At 48.3% G+C, this 14,864-nt stretch overlaps 3 long non-coding RNA genes across 3 annotated transcripts; 2 read left to right on the top strand and 1 right to left on the bottom strand.

Annotated features, from left to right (window-relative positions):
- The first annotated feature begins 667 nt into the window (after positions 1-667).
- Positions 668-2,409, top strand: LOC135290567 (uncharacterized). Its single transcript, XR_010353333.1, has 3 exons — positions 668-682; positions 773-972; positions 1,123-2,409. It is a non-coding gene; the product is annotated as an uncharacterized LOC135290567 (long non-coding RNA).
- A 3,684-nt stretch (positions 2,410-6,093) lies between these two features.
- Positions 6,094-14,517, bottom strand: LOC135290731 (uncharacterized). The gene is made up of 2 exons (XR_010353507.1): positions 12,487-14,517; positions 6,094-7,865 (listed from the first exon to the last, which is right to left on the bottom strand). It is a non-coding gene; the product is annotated as an uncharacterized LOC135290731 (long non-coding RNA).
- LOC135290732 (uncharacterized) lies at positions 9,128-10,500 on the top strand. The gene is made up of 2 exons (XR_010353508.1): positions 9,128-9,344; positions 9,673-10,500. It is a non-coding gene; the product is annotated as an uncharacterized LOC135290732 (long non-coding RNA).
- Positions 14,518-14,864: the final 347 nt, after the last annotated feature.

Raw genomic sequence — 14,864 nt, forward strand, 5'->3', positions numbered from 1 at the left:
GCAGAAGTTACTGTGCAAAAAATGATACTGTGCTTAGTCCAAAGCGGGGGGTGAGGAACAGCCACCTAAAAAGGACACTGGACGTTGAAGACAGACCCCAAAGAATCATACGAGGACTTCCAATAGGGGGTGCAAACTTGTAAAATAAAGTAATAGATATACATCAAGTAAGCAGGTGTAACTAATGAATGGGTAATCAGTGTGTACGACAAAAGCTCTGTTCACTCAGAGGCACTCAGTTAGAGGAGGGATCCTCTGACCAGCATGGTGTAATAAAGAATGCCTGCTTTCTAATACTCAAAACTGTGTTTTGCGAGAAAGTTTCTACTTGGCCAATTTCAATAACAACCTCTCCTGGCACAGCTTTGAATTATCCTCTTGTGCCCTGTCACTGTAAGCAAGAGAGAACTGTAAAAGCATGACGAGACACATGGCCACAGGCACATGATGCACATGGAGAGCAACATGGGAATACAGAAGTTGGAAACACACACACTTATATTTCCTTTTTTTCTCCAACACAATGTATGTACAGGGATGGAAGGCCTGCGGTGACAACACTGGGAGAAGGAGGCTGATGTTGCCAACCTGTGGACTCCCTTAGCAATGGGTTGTGACCTTACTTCCCTCACTGCTTATCTTGGGGTGCCCAGAAGGTGAAATGCCTGTTTTGCTGTCACTGGTGAGTGAAGGCTGATGTCACTGAGCAGTGAACTGTGACATCACAGAAGGAAGGGGTGATGACATTGTGTCCCTCACTGCTTATATTCAGCTGGCAGAGCCTGGGCCAGTCTGGCTCCAGCCCGAACTCCATCCAAGCAACATTGTGAGGAGTGGAGGATCAAGCCAGGCTACTCTAGTGCTGGGTGGTGGCTGTTACTGGCAGATCTTGGTGCCCGTCTCAGAGCCATCACTCCTGTTTCACGCCCTGCCTCCTTCAGGCAGCCAAGCACTGCAGATGCAGCACTGAGGGTGAGCTGTGAAGGAACATGTCCCTCCTGGGTGGCTGTGGGGTGCATGATGGGACTCAGGGAGTGAGGAGGGTGGCCTTCTTCAGGGGCCTGGCCACGTCTTCCTCCCTGCCCCAGGACAGCCAGTGACCATGGCCTCTCCCTCCTGCAGGAGGTGACAGCAGCGAGGGCAAACAGCCCCTGATCCTTATCTCTCCACAATTTTGTGCTGCAGAGCACAAAAATGTCCACAGAGACCACTAGCAACTGTGCCATCTGCCAGGACACTTGTGAGGATGTGGCTTCTACTCTGCCCTGTCACCACCAGTTTTGCCTGGGCTGTATCCTGCGGTGGACACAGAGAAATCCAGTGTGCCCACTCTGCAGAAGAACAATAGTGACTGTCCGATTTTCTGATCATGGAGAAGACGACTATCTGGAGACATCCATCACAGTCCCTGAAGACCTGCTAGATGGCAGCAGCCAGGGAGGGAGAGCTCTAGACAGCCCGGACGAGAACAGCTCCCATCCTCCTCTGGTGTCCCCTTCATCTTCTCCACAGGGGAGAGTGTCTCCAGCAGAGCAGGAAGGATCAAGGCTGGAGTTTGTAGGCAGTGTCTTGCCTGAGGTCTGGGCAGAAATTTTCCGTCAACAACAGCATCTCCTGGACTCCATGCGGCCCTGGCTGCATGAGAGGCTGCAGGAAATATACCAGGGCTGGTGGTGGGTAGTAGATGCCATAGAGAGCAGCATCTTGCATGGCCTTTGCATCTATGGGCCAAATGCTGAGATGCTGGTCGAGGTGCTACAGCCTCTCCTCGAGGAACACACAGCACCACTGGTCCATGATGTCATCAGGATCATTATGGGCCAGTGCCGTGAGGAGGCTCAGAGGCTTCTGCATTCTGATGCTGTCAGGGATGAGAACAACGGCCCTGTGGCCAGCTCCAGCTCCAGCTCCAGCTCCAGCTCCAGCTCCAGCTCCACTTTCACCAGCTCCAGCAATTCCAGGATCTCCAGTTTCAGCACATGCATCTCCAGCAACTTCAGGAGCTCCAGCTTCAGCAGCAACAGCTGCAGCTGCAGCTGCAGCTGCACTTGTAGTTGCAGCTGCAGCTGCAGCTCCAACAGCTGCAGCTCCAACAGCTGTAGTTCCAATAGCTGCAGCTCCAGCAGCTCCCAGCAAGGGACTCCTGACAGCAGCCCCACAGGCTCTGATGAGGAGGAGGAAGCTGGTACATCAGAGGCTTCCCCCCACCGAGGGCAGCAGTCGCAGCGCTTCTGCTCCCAGGGCAGGGACTGATTGTCTGCTGGGCCCAGCCTATCTGACAAAAGAGGGGGCCCAGGCCCTAAAGCTCTCCCCAGGCCTGCCAGAGGCTGCCCCTTTGGCAGCTCTAGCAGGGCTCTTCCAAACCTTTATTCAAGGAACAGGAAATAAATGGTTATTTCCCTCACAAAATCTCTGTGTGCTGCTTTCTCTCCCTTCTAATGCCCTTTCCCTTAAGCCCCACTGTGGGTGGCACTCAGGTGCTGGGCGCCACAGCCATGGGGTCCCAGAGCCATTGGACCATGGCAGCAGCACCTCTTCCCCTCTTCCCACAGCTTCCTGCTGCAGCTGCACACCCATAGAGGAGCAGATGCCAGAGGCAGAGCGGGCATCAGGGACAGCTGGTCCTGTCAAAGGACCATGCCCTCAGCCGGCCTCCATATTTTCTCTTACGTGCCCCCTTGGGAGAGGGGAATGATACAGTGGCTAGGGTCCATCCAGGGTCAAGCCACTAGATTTTTAACATCTTGTCCTGTCCTGTCTGCCCCAAGGGCTACTGTAGAAACAGGTTAATTTGTTCAGTACCCCATTTAAAATTATTCCTCCCTGTCACATCTGACTGTACTCTGGAATAGAAATCCTTCAAAAAGTCACAGGGCCTAGGAAAGTTTGTGTTCCTTCTTGATGGTCAGTGGGGACAGATCTGCTAATTTGTTGGCTGAATTCATTGGAATCGGATAATATCCATCTTGACATTGTAATCCTAAAAGATTAATTTCCTGAGAAGTTCCCTTGACCTGACTTCACTTGATGACCAAACCAGCTTTCAGGAGGATCTGGATTATCTTCTCTCTCCAAACACCTCCTCTGCTGTGCTGTCTTACACAATGGTATGGTGGATGTACTGCAGACGTTCTGGAGCCTCACCCTTTTCCAGTGCCATGGTAAATAGCGGGGGGCCGTGTTTCCAGCCCTGATGTCACTATAGGACACAAAATAACATGACGCAGACATGAAGCTCTCTCAAGGTAAAAAAGGCACTTTTAATTTCTGACTCCAACATTTATAGATTTCCAAAAGTGACAGTGGATTGGGGGGTGACAGTGCCACTTCTCCAATGATGCTGGACAAACCAACAGTTCATCATTTCCTCTCCTCCTCCATAAAAGAATGCAAAACAGTAAGTTATTTACATAAAGTGCATGAGAAAGTTTGTTCCAAGGATGTGAACATCAGAAGGCTTAGAAAAACTTAAAAAATCAGGGCAACAGGGTGTCTGGTGAAGTATCTTTCTTAGTCACTAGAGGCAAACTTTTGGAATAATGCTGGGATGCATTGCTTATCTTCTCCTTTTCTGACTCATTTTTCACTTTTGCATTACAGTAAATGACACTATTCCTTCAGCTGGTGTCTGTGTCTGCATCTCTGACCCTCCCCACCATCAAAACAAACGCACAGCCAGTTTAGCATGAGACCTGCCTCTCTGCCAGCCCATCTCTTGGAAAACACCCCTGATGGCCATCTCCACAAATGAAATTCCCACTTTGCAACTTCCTTTTCTGCAGGCAGGTGAGAAAAGGAGCCACTCCCAGCTCTGGACACCTCCAGAAACCAGCTGCTTTCAGCAGTCACAACCCTGAAATATCAAATTCCTTCTGTAGGAGGATAAGGGCAAGGCAAAAGATATTGCCTAACCAGAGGTTAGTGTCAGGTGCACTCCCCTCTTTCTTTGAATGAAGCCAGACTAGGACAGTGATAGGATATTGCAGATGTTTAAGACTGTCTGCCCTGCAAATCAAGCTGTGCCATTGCAATGAGCTCTTTGTGCCTCAGAAGAGTTGGAGCTCCAGAATACAGCCTCACTCACAAAGCTGGTTTTAGAAAAAAAACCTCACAGTTTAATTTCAGCATGTGTGTCTGAAGATCTGGACTCTTCCTGGGTGAATCCACTTTCTGTGATCTTTTGTGATGAGAAACCAAATGTTACCAAATCCCAAAGCTGCTGGGAAGATGCAAAAGACTGTGATTATAAGGTGTTCAGGTGTATGTGTATCAGATTTACAATGTACGTTTTAATGTGTAGATGTCATTAAGGATCAATATTTTTTAAGAGGAAGAATTCACTCTTCCAATCCCCTGGGAAATCTGAATAGATTTCTGGCATTGAGTTTGCTCTGTGCTTCCTGTGACGTTTGATCCCAGGCAGCACTAGAGCTCTGCTTTGTCCCAAAGACACATTGCGGAGCCTGACCAATGTGCTTGGATCCTTGCAGCCACCCCAGACACTTCAGCCCCCAGTGCTCCAACTGACAGTGCTGGTTATGCAGCATGGACAGCCCCAGCTGGCTGTGGAATACTCCTGGGGAAGAGGAATTGCCGCCACTGGATCTGGATATGGTGCTCGAGACACTGGAGGAGATGTTTTCTCCCTCTGCTCAGGGAACTGCATTGGGCAGGGATGAAAGGGGCTGGACTGAGAGCTTTTGAATGTTGTTGCACAGCTGAGAAGCAAAGGCTTCTTGAGTTCAGCTGTGAACGGACGGGGAAGGCTTTGCTTGGTAAAGCAAGATTTCCAGACGAAGGGGGAATGAAAAGGGAGATAGCCCTTAAATGGGGATGAAATGTTGGTCAGGTTTTAGTGCTCATTTTCCTGGGAAGAACCTCTCCTGCAGGGGCATTTGTGGTGAGGAAGTGGAAGCTCCCAGCCACCCTTGCTGTCCACATTCCAGAGCTCAGTCACATTGCTCTTGGGCAGCTCTGTGGGAAGAGATGTGTGTTCCCATGCAGTCCCTGCCAAGCTGCAGCCTTGGGATGAGACTGCTGTGCTCCGGGCTGTAGAGGGAGGTGCACATGCCTGTGCCAGGAGCTGGCAGGACTCCTTCCTTAGCAGCCATTCCATGTGTTCAGTGTCACCGCCACATCCAACGCTGTCAGCTTTGACAGCTTTTGGACTGTGTGAGAAGTCAAATCTTTTTGACTCTTGAAGGGCTTTGGGGCCCAGACTTCTTGTTAGGAACAAGGCATTACGAGTGTGAGCCATGGAGTTGTTGGACCAGGTGTTTTACATAACCGGTGTGTGTAACTTCCTTTCTGTTTCTCTTTCAAGGGGAACATTCATGTTGTGCCTGAGTCTTTAGGAGGCAAGCCTGTGGACAGAGATGCAGCAGAGGGAGCTTTGCCTGGCACCGAGAGCTGCAGGAACAATTCCCGGGAGCCCGAGGAGCTTGGTAAGGACAGAGCCCCCCACTGGTTTAGAGAAGTGTGAGATGGCTGCTCTGAGCTCTGGCAGCAAGGGAGATGAGCAGAGTTGAGTTCCTGTCTGCAGGGTTGGTGCTTCCTGGTACCTTTAGATCAAATCCTCCACTGGCACAACCTCACTGAGCCCTGCCCTCCACGCTTCTCCAGAGGCTCTGACACTGAATCCTCTGCCGTGGCAAGAGAGCAGGGAATAAACCTGACCTTGTGGGAGTTGTGTCACCAAGCTGGGGGTCCCAGTTTTGTGCTGATGTCCATGGATAAATTTGCTGCAGAGTGTCAGTGCTCTGGAGGCAACACTGAGTGACTCTTGAAGCAAGAGAGGAAAACATCAGCAAGAAGTCTGTGTAGAAGTCAGAGCTTTTTGTCTCCCAGAATTAAATCAATGTTGTACCAGTCTGCTGGTAGGTGTAGTGAGATACATTAAAAATACAAGCAGCAGAAGCTCTGAGGCCAAGCAACTCATTAGCCACAAATCTAGTAGCTCAAGGAAAAACTGAAATTACCCCAAATTAGCGAGAACTAAAGATGAGAGAGAGCACTTTGGACCTGCATTCTTGAGCAAAGCTGGCCTGGCAGGGAGTTCTTTACTTCACAGCTGCGAAGAACAGAATTCACTGCTTAGATTTTTTAACAGTTTAATAGTAAGAGGATAACAAAGGACAATATTTGCAGCGCTGGGGTGTTCCTGGCCATCAGCCAAAGAACACCTGGTGTATAGAGACAGTCTTATCTCTATAGTGTTACATTGATGAGATACATGCGTACTCATGTGTTTCATGCATTATTCAGACCTTCTTGGGAACTTTCTGATGTTTTGGCAACTCCTTTGTTGGACTTCTTCACACTCAGGCTTATCTGCATGATATCGCCTGTGTCAGATCAATATATTTTATTTCTTCTTGTGTCTCCATTCTGCTGTTTCACATCCTCTGATAAGGATTTAGTATGTCCTTCTTAAATTTAACATGGTATTCTCTAATTGTTCTCTGGTGCTCTGGTTTGTGTCAGGGTTATCTTATCACTTGGACAGGTTGGTCTGTGGATGACCTTACACTGTTTTTAGTTACACAAAAATCTTTTTTTTTTTTGTTCCTTATGTTTTGCTAAGGTCTATAACACAATACATTCATCACACTATTGTTTCCATACGTGATACATAGAAATTATATTCATTACACTACTACTTCTATGAGCAACCCACTGCACACTTAAGCTGATAGATTCCATTATATTAACAAGCAACTAAAAAGAGTTCTAATTTATTGCTATTTCTAAATACTTATAATCACGAACAATGTGCATAAGCTCATACATTAATGTGAAAGCCAATATTAGCTGGTCATTTTTCACACAGCTGTTCATCCCAGAGCTGGTGGTTGTTTTGGACGAGCTGTTGCTCACTGCAGAGGGCAGGTTGTAGATGGCAGGGAACGGTGCTAGTTCATAACTCAGCTCCCAGCAGCCCTCAGCTTCAGCCATTTCAGTGAGCACTGAGGTCTCTCTGTCAGCACAAAGAACAAGGCTGGGCTTCTTTGTGGCAGCTGGGACTGTCTCTGTTTCAAGCTCTCGTGGGTGCCCTTTGCAGTGCGAGGTCTTTGACTTTACTGGGATACTTCAAAACTTTAGAAGTTTTGAACACTTGGAAGGATCCTGGCTCTTTGAAGAGCAGGCTTCAAATTGCCAAGTGAGAGCCTGCCTTTCAGGCCATCTTTTACAGTCTTTGACAGAAGACAGTTACTTCCAAAAGGAAAGATGCACAGAGGCCAATATTGACCCAGTGTTCCCTCTGCTTCCCAGATACCCACCTGATCTACCTTACCAGGAGGGCTGCCATGCATGAGAAGAAGGATCTCCCTGCATAAGAGGAGACCTGTGACCATCAGGCAGGTGTAGTCTTTGTGTATACACAGATTTATAGATTTCTATCTTCTATTTATATATCCATAGAGTTACATTTCTAGATTTATAGAGCTGTGGAATTCTCTGGAAATCCACATTCTCTGGAAAAATCCTCCGCCCAGGGTTTTTCTCCTGGGAAGCTGAGAAGCTTCAGAGAAAAAGGAAAACAATTATTATCTCATTTCTTCTCCTGTGTTCTGCTCCTTTTGAATGTGTTTGGAGATTGTTTACACACAGGTGATTGTTTCATTGGATTCTGGTGTGAGTTGTTTTTACTCTTTGGCCAATCAGTGCCAAGCTGTGTCAAGACTCTGGAAAGAGCAATGAGTTTTCATGATTATCTTTTCAGCATTGAGTAAGTATTCTTTCTGTATACTTTAGTATAGTTTAGTATAGTACTCTTTAATATAATATAGTATTATAAAGTAATAAATTAGCCTTCTGAGAACATGGAGTCAGATTCATCATTCCTTCTTTCCACGGGGGGATTCCTGCAAATACAATAGAGATGTGTTTATATCTGCATATATATACAGCTATATAGTTAAATCTACATCTGTTGTTCTAGATGGGATAGAATTATACTTATGGATGTAGTTGCATTTATAGATGTTGAGATTTACATTTATAGATTCATAGAGTTACATTTAGACGACTACATTTAGATGCTTACATTTACATGCTTACATTTATGAAGAAACGTGTTTCCTGGGCTGTTGGGGTCCACTCTGGCTAGCGATAGACCCCTGCCCACACAATACTTCATAGACGATGGTAAAAAATTAGAGAAGTGCTCTCCTCCACGTGGGAAATGTTGTCCTTTATTCCAAGACACACATCAGGCGGACAAACCCATGGGAGAAAAGGGAGCGTTCCCTGGCAGCAGGGAGCTTTTATACCCCCTGGGATGGGGACAGAGGGAGAGGTCCACAGCCAATGGGACACCAGTGAGGAGTGGCTAGGGGAAGGGTAACCCAGGGGAGAGTACCAGGTGGTACTGGGACAGGTGAGGCAAAGACCATGTGATGGGGAAATGGGGTAGCAAACCACACAATATAACATAAGCTATACAGTGCAATACAAAACTATTCTGTGCAAATTCCCAATCACCCAGTGCAAGAGAACAACTAAACTGGTGCACCACAACACATTTAGATGCTTACATTTATATGCTTACATTTAGATGCCTAAATTTAGCCGCTTACATTTACATGCTTAGATATAGATTTAGAAATGTGCATAGTTATTTAGTTAGAGGTATGTGAAAGTTTAGATGCATAGATTGAGCTATGTAGTTCTAGGCTGCATTTTTACCTCTTTCCCCCCTCAGCTGCCTTTTTCACCTCTTGCTTTTCCCCCTGTGCCCCCTCTGTCCCCTCTCCCTGTGCTGGGTCCGAGCTGGCGGCCAGGCTGGGCAGAACAGCAGTTCCAGCGCCGGGTGTCCCTGGAGCGCTGGGAGCTGCCAGTGGCCCCAGGCACTGTCCCTGAGGAGCTGCTGAAGGACGGTGAGACTGAGGGGGCTGAGGGGGCGGTGGTGCTGCAGGGACAGTGATCCTGAGCTGCTGCTGGGGCTGAGGGCTGTGGGGCAGCCGAGGGCCATGATGGCACTGAGGTGACAGGGAAGTGGCACAGGCTGAGGGGGTGGCGGATCTAAGGGGACGGGATGGGTCAGAAGGGACTGAGGGGGGTGAGAGGACTGAGAGGGGCTGAAGAAGCTGAAGGGGGCTGGGGGTTTGCCGAGAGCATGGCGGGGCTGAGGGGATGGAGCGGCCAGCAGGGAGCACACAGGGCTGCGGGACTGCAGCTCTGCCAGGCCTTGGAACCAATTCCAGAGCCTCCACTTTTGGCACAGCTACAGTGAAGACCTTGAGAAAAGGCGGAGACTGCCGGGAGCCAGCAGGGAGAAGCTGAAGGCCAGCAGCAGGAGCAGTGAGCGGGGCCCTGCTGCTGCCAGCCTGGAGAGAGCCCGGGTGAGGCCCCAGGGCCGGGGAGGCAGGGGGGGCTGAGGCTGGCGTGGGCTGTGGCCGTGGGCCCTGCCCTTGCTGGGGCTGCTCAGCGCAGCTGCCCCGGCTGGCTCAGGGGCTGTCCTTGGGCAAGGCAGCTGTGCCGGCAGGGTCCGGGAGCTGTGCCGGCTCTGCCGGGCTGCCGGGGCTGCGGGACGATCCCGCCGCGGCTGCGCTCACCACAGCCCGGCCCGCTCGGCTGCTTTCTCTTTCTAACCCTCTAACCCTGATGCAAGTACAGCTGCCGCCAAGCGAAATGCCCCTGTACTGACTCAGCATTCCCTTTGCTTCCCAGATGTCCCATCTGCTGTCCCTATCCAGGAGCGCTGCTCTGCACGGGAGGAAGAGACCAAGGGAGAGGCTTTGAAGATGGGGCAGCTGGGGTCCCTCCGCTTGGAGTTCTGTTTAAAGATACACGGATTTGCGCGTGGACAGGGATTATTATATGGATATGGACATATGTAGCCTGCTATTTGTACAGGCACATTTCTGTACATGTGGTATTATATTCATGAATGTATTATCTATATATTTACATATAGATACCTGCATACATACAGGTTTGCAGTTACGTATTTGTGTGTATATGTATCTAGTTCTTTATGTATATTGTAGTATCTGTGTTTAGATTGCCATATGTATACAGTAGTGTAGGTATCTATATTTATTAGTTTTTATTGTAGTTTTTGGTATATGCCTTTTTAAGTAAGTATAGTGGTATTTGTATCAGTATATATGTTTGGTTTTATATTTTTAGATGTATATTGATCTATTTCTATATATATTATATTTACATATATATCCAGATGTATAGCTGTGTATTTGCATCGATGCAGTTGTACAGATATTTAGATTGGCAGTGCTGTTTGTCTATTTATAGATAGGATTGTTTTATGTATCTGTTTCTTGAATGTAATATGTAACATTTAATCTATATTCACATCTGTATATTGTGGTGGTTGTGTATGTATTCAGTTCTATTTAAATGTGTATGGAGTTGTATAGTGGTGTAATTCTATTTGTTGAGTTCTTGGTATTAGAGATACTGAAATGTTTTGTATTTATATGTGTGCTGTATGCTTGTTGTGATACGCAATAAATTAAGTTGTTAATTTTCCATTGATCTTTGTGTATAGTGAGAGTTTGTAGAGGTTTGCAATAAATTAGTTTTTGTTAACGGAAGTATATATTTGTATGTTTTTAAATAGTGTGGTGTAACAACCAAATAAATGACTTTTTTAACTTTAACTGAGATCTCTATAGTTGTATGATGTCAGCGCTGGTATAAGAAATGCCATTTGTCAACTGCGATGGGTGTCTTGTAATTTGTGCTGCACAAAGCCATGAGCAGATGTAAATGCTGGAGGATTTGGGCCATGAAAATCTCCAGCCATGTCCAGCACATGCCCCACTTGCACACAGGCTGGGCAAGGGAAGCGCGGATTTGGGATGGCAGCAGAGCCACATGTTGGCTCAGAACTCGCTGCAAAGGCCTGCTGGCTTAGAGAAAGATCAAGTATATATTTTACGTATTTTATTTATTAAAGCCTATATGTTAAAGTATCTATTAAGTAGTTTATTTTGGGAATCCTTAAAATCAGAGGGTTTTGGGAAAGCTGCTCCTCAGTGAAATGGATTTCTAGCCTAGAGGAGTATAAAATTAAAAAAGAAGACTTTGGACAGTGCCATTGCCAGAGGCCCAGGCTGTTAGAAGGAGGAAGGGATCATCCCCTTCATTGTCTGTAGCTGATATCCTCGTAAGTAATAAATAGCAACTTTCAGGGCTCCTGGGCAACGAGATGGGAAATCATTTATCTAAAACAGAATGGGACATCTTTTACCAGCTTGAGACAATTTTACAGGATAAAGCGTAGCTATGATATTTTATGGAAAATCCTTTCCTAGGATTTTTCCTCTCCTGAGAGCTGAGGGCCTCAGGAAAGAAATGTAAACAATAACTATGTGCTGCTGTGGAATGCAACAGGTGCATCTTCCATTGGTCCATGTGGATTGTTTTCAACTGATGACCAATCACAGCCACCTGTGCCAAGGCTGTGAGCAGTCACAGGATTTTGTTATGCATTCTATTCTATTCTTGGTCTTTGTAGCCGTCTGATCTTTCTTTTCTCTCTGTTCTTTTAGTATAGTTTTAATATAGCATTTTAATATAATATATAACATAATAAATCAGCCTTCTGAGAAAAATGGAGTCAAGCCTGGTGTCCCCACACTCGCAGCATTCACCGAACAATAAAGGACATTCAGACGTCTGAAAACATGAACGAGAAGTCTTGTTAATCTGGGGAAAAGTGAATACTCAAAATACAGACTTGAAATCTGCTTTTAATTTGATTTTTGGGACCAGATAAAATGGAAAATTTACAGTCTAGTCTCTCTCTCAAACTGGAAGAGACATTGGTCAAACAAATGCCTGTCTCAAGAGCTTTAATGGAGAGTTTTAAACAGAATGATTGTCCCCGACCTCCCCCCTACGGCCCCCAAGAGACCCAGGCCGGGCATCCCCATCTGAACGGGGCACCAGCGGCTTGGGGCGGGCGGCCGCTCTGTTTAGCGGCAGAGCTTGGGCTGGGAAAAGTGCTGCCCACTCCTCTATGGACTCACTTCATCATTTGAGCTATGCTGCTCCAGTCTGCAGACCATGAAACAAAAAGGGAAAAAGCACCACTTGCAAGAATGCCCAGTGCATGCAGTGAAAAGAGGAAAAAAATGCACCCTTACAAGACCCCAGACCATGTAACTAAAATGGAAAAATAAGGACGCTTGCACAACTTTGCAGAATGTGCACAAAAAGGAGAATGAAATGACACTTGCACAAGTTCTCTGACTGTACAGCAAAACAGGGGGAAAAAACGGGACACCTGCACAAATCCACAGACTGTACAAGAGAAAGGAAGAAAAAGTGACACCTCCATGTGCCTGCGGAGTCTACAACCGCAGAGAAAAAGAAAAGGATGCCTGCACACACCCTGCTGGGCAAGAGACACCCCATTTTTTGCTCAGGCTCTTGGCAGGAGCTTTACCAAACATATGGCATCTTTATGCCATTTTTGTTTCAATCTGCTGCCCCAGCAAAAATACTTCTACTTACCCATGGGACCATAAAAAACTTTGTGGGATGACACCAGCAAGAAAGGCCTGCTAACTGCTCCACAGATTCACTCCATCATTTCATCAGTGCTGCTCCAGTCTGCAGGCCAGGAAACAAAAATGCAACAAGAACCCACTTGCACAAGTCCCCAGACTCTGCAAGGAAAAGGGGAAAACTGTTCAAAGAAGAGGTGGAAAAGGGGACACCCACAGCAATTGGCCGACTGTATAGGAAGAAGGCAAAAATAAAGACACCTGCACATACCTGCAAACCCTACAATCGCAGGGGCGATAAAAAAGGATGCCTGCATTTGTCCACAGACTTTACAACATCAGGCGACAAAAAGGACTCCTTTGAAAGGGTGCACGCTGTCCCAAAACAGCGCAAAACCCGCTTGCAGTGCATAACCTGTAGCTGAAAGGATCCAAGAGTAACGCAGAACGGGCACCAAGTTCACGCACCCTGTACTTTGGCCACCAATGCTTCTGACTAAAACTAGTTCCCTGAATTGCAATGCCTGTCACTCCTACCCATTTCCTGCAGGGTTAACATCAACCAGCACATTGCAGGATTCACAGAAGGAAGAATGATTTTGTAGTGGGGAAAACATGGCAACTAACAAACCACCCATGTGTGTTTGCATGACACTGGAGCAGTGTTGGTGTTGTCAATATGGCAGGGACATGTCCTCTGCACGGGGCAGTGCCCATGTCCTGTGCGTGGCAGGGGGTGCCCTTGGAGCAGCCCTCACAGTGTGGGTGCACCCATGGGCGCATTTGCCCCTTCTCTCCGCTTCCACCAGCTCCCAGGTCAGTCCGGCTCTTGAAAATGTTCTGTGTCCCACACTGAGCTCCTGGTGTCTTTGCAAAACGCCACTCCCTTTGGCTTGTGCGAAAGCTGCAAGGTCACATTCCTGCATGGATGTGGGTTTGAAATCTCTGGCATGCCCATTGAGGATATGTGCTGTATCATATACTGTGTTTTTCAGTCATTTGCTGCACCCTCATTTCTGGCCTGCAGGTGCTGAGTAAATTGGTTTCCCTCAGCTAACGGAGCCTTTTCCTTTCTGGGCCGCATAGCTGACTGAACTGCCAACTCCACGTCTGCTGCGGACACTTGCAAGCACCAAACGGGGCAAACGATCCCAAGCGCAGGTTCTGTGGATTTCTCCTGTGTCATTTTGTTCTAGACCTCCTCATAAATGCCTCAGGTGCCAGCCTCATGGGTAACAGGAGAAGGCTGCAGGTCAAGAGCAGCAGTTCATCCAAGGCCTAGAGGAAGCAGAGCAATTTGCAAGGCAGGTGAGTGCTGGAGATGGTGGAGGCCTGCCAAGCTGCCTGCTCTTGTCTCGCTGCTGAACCCCTGAACTTCAGTGCTCTTGAGAACAGCACTCGGGCCTAAATCCCACTGGAATCCACATTTCTTAGGGGGATTGGCATTTGCTGAGGAACGGCTTACACTGCTCATCCTCTTGGCAGTTAACCCGGGCCATGTCCTAGAAAGGAGGAAGCTAAATGGGTCTGTGGAGTTTCCTGGAAGGATCAAAGGCCTGTGACGGCAAGCAGCATTCTCAGGTTGCTCTCAGGGGAAAATCCCAACCAGCTGAAGACACCTGGGTAACGATTGTGAGTCACGCTGACCTGCAATAGCCTGGTCATAGACATGAATGTACGGGGCGCATTTTCTGCACCTTTCTGGGAACAAGAGGAATCCTGCCTCCGCCTGTGAGGAATTCAGCCTGGCAACAAATAGCTCCTTTCTGGTTTGCCTTTTGTCTTTTTTTCTTTTGGACAGCAGCGCTTTGTAACATCAGCTGAGCCTGCCTGCAGCCGGGCTGATGGGACCCTGTCAGCAAAGGAAGTGCAGGAAGCCTGGAGAGGAGGCAGCGGTGCTTGAGGAGGCTTTGTGGCCTGCCAGCTCAGCGCAGGACTGGCAATCAAAACACCTAGCAGTGCACGGGAGCGTTCCCTTCCTGGTCAGGCTGCGCCTGAGCTGTGCTTTGCCCTGGCGCTGTGCCTTGCGGACGGACAGTCCCGTTTGTGGCTCCGCACTGCCCGAGGCTCTCCCCCTCACACAGGGGCCCCGCCCCGCCCCGGGCGCCCCCTGGCGGCTGCCCATGGCGCCCCGCCCGCCCCGCGCAGGGGCGCTCCCTGCCCATGGCGCCGCCCAGCGGCAGCCGCCCCTCCCTGCAGGCCCGGGCCGGGATCGGGCCCTGCTGCCCGTCCTCTCACTCGGCTCCCTTCTTTCCAGGAGCAAAGAAGGCTGCAAAGGAAGCCTTTTCCAGCTGTGTCCCTCTGCTTGACTTTGTGGGGCCAAAAGTCTCCCCTGAAGGTGGCCCTACTGCATCCATGAGTGCTGGTGCAGGAAAAGATCCCTTC

Source organism: Passer domesticus, chromosome Z (assembly GCF_036417665.1).
Source record: "Passer domesticus isolate bPasDom1 chromosome Z, bPasDom1.hap1, whole genome shotgun sequence".
In the NCBI taxonomy this organism is placed as follows: Eukaryota; Metazoa; Chordata; class Aves; order Passeriformes; family Passeridae; genus Passer; species Passer domesticus.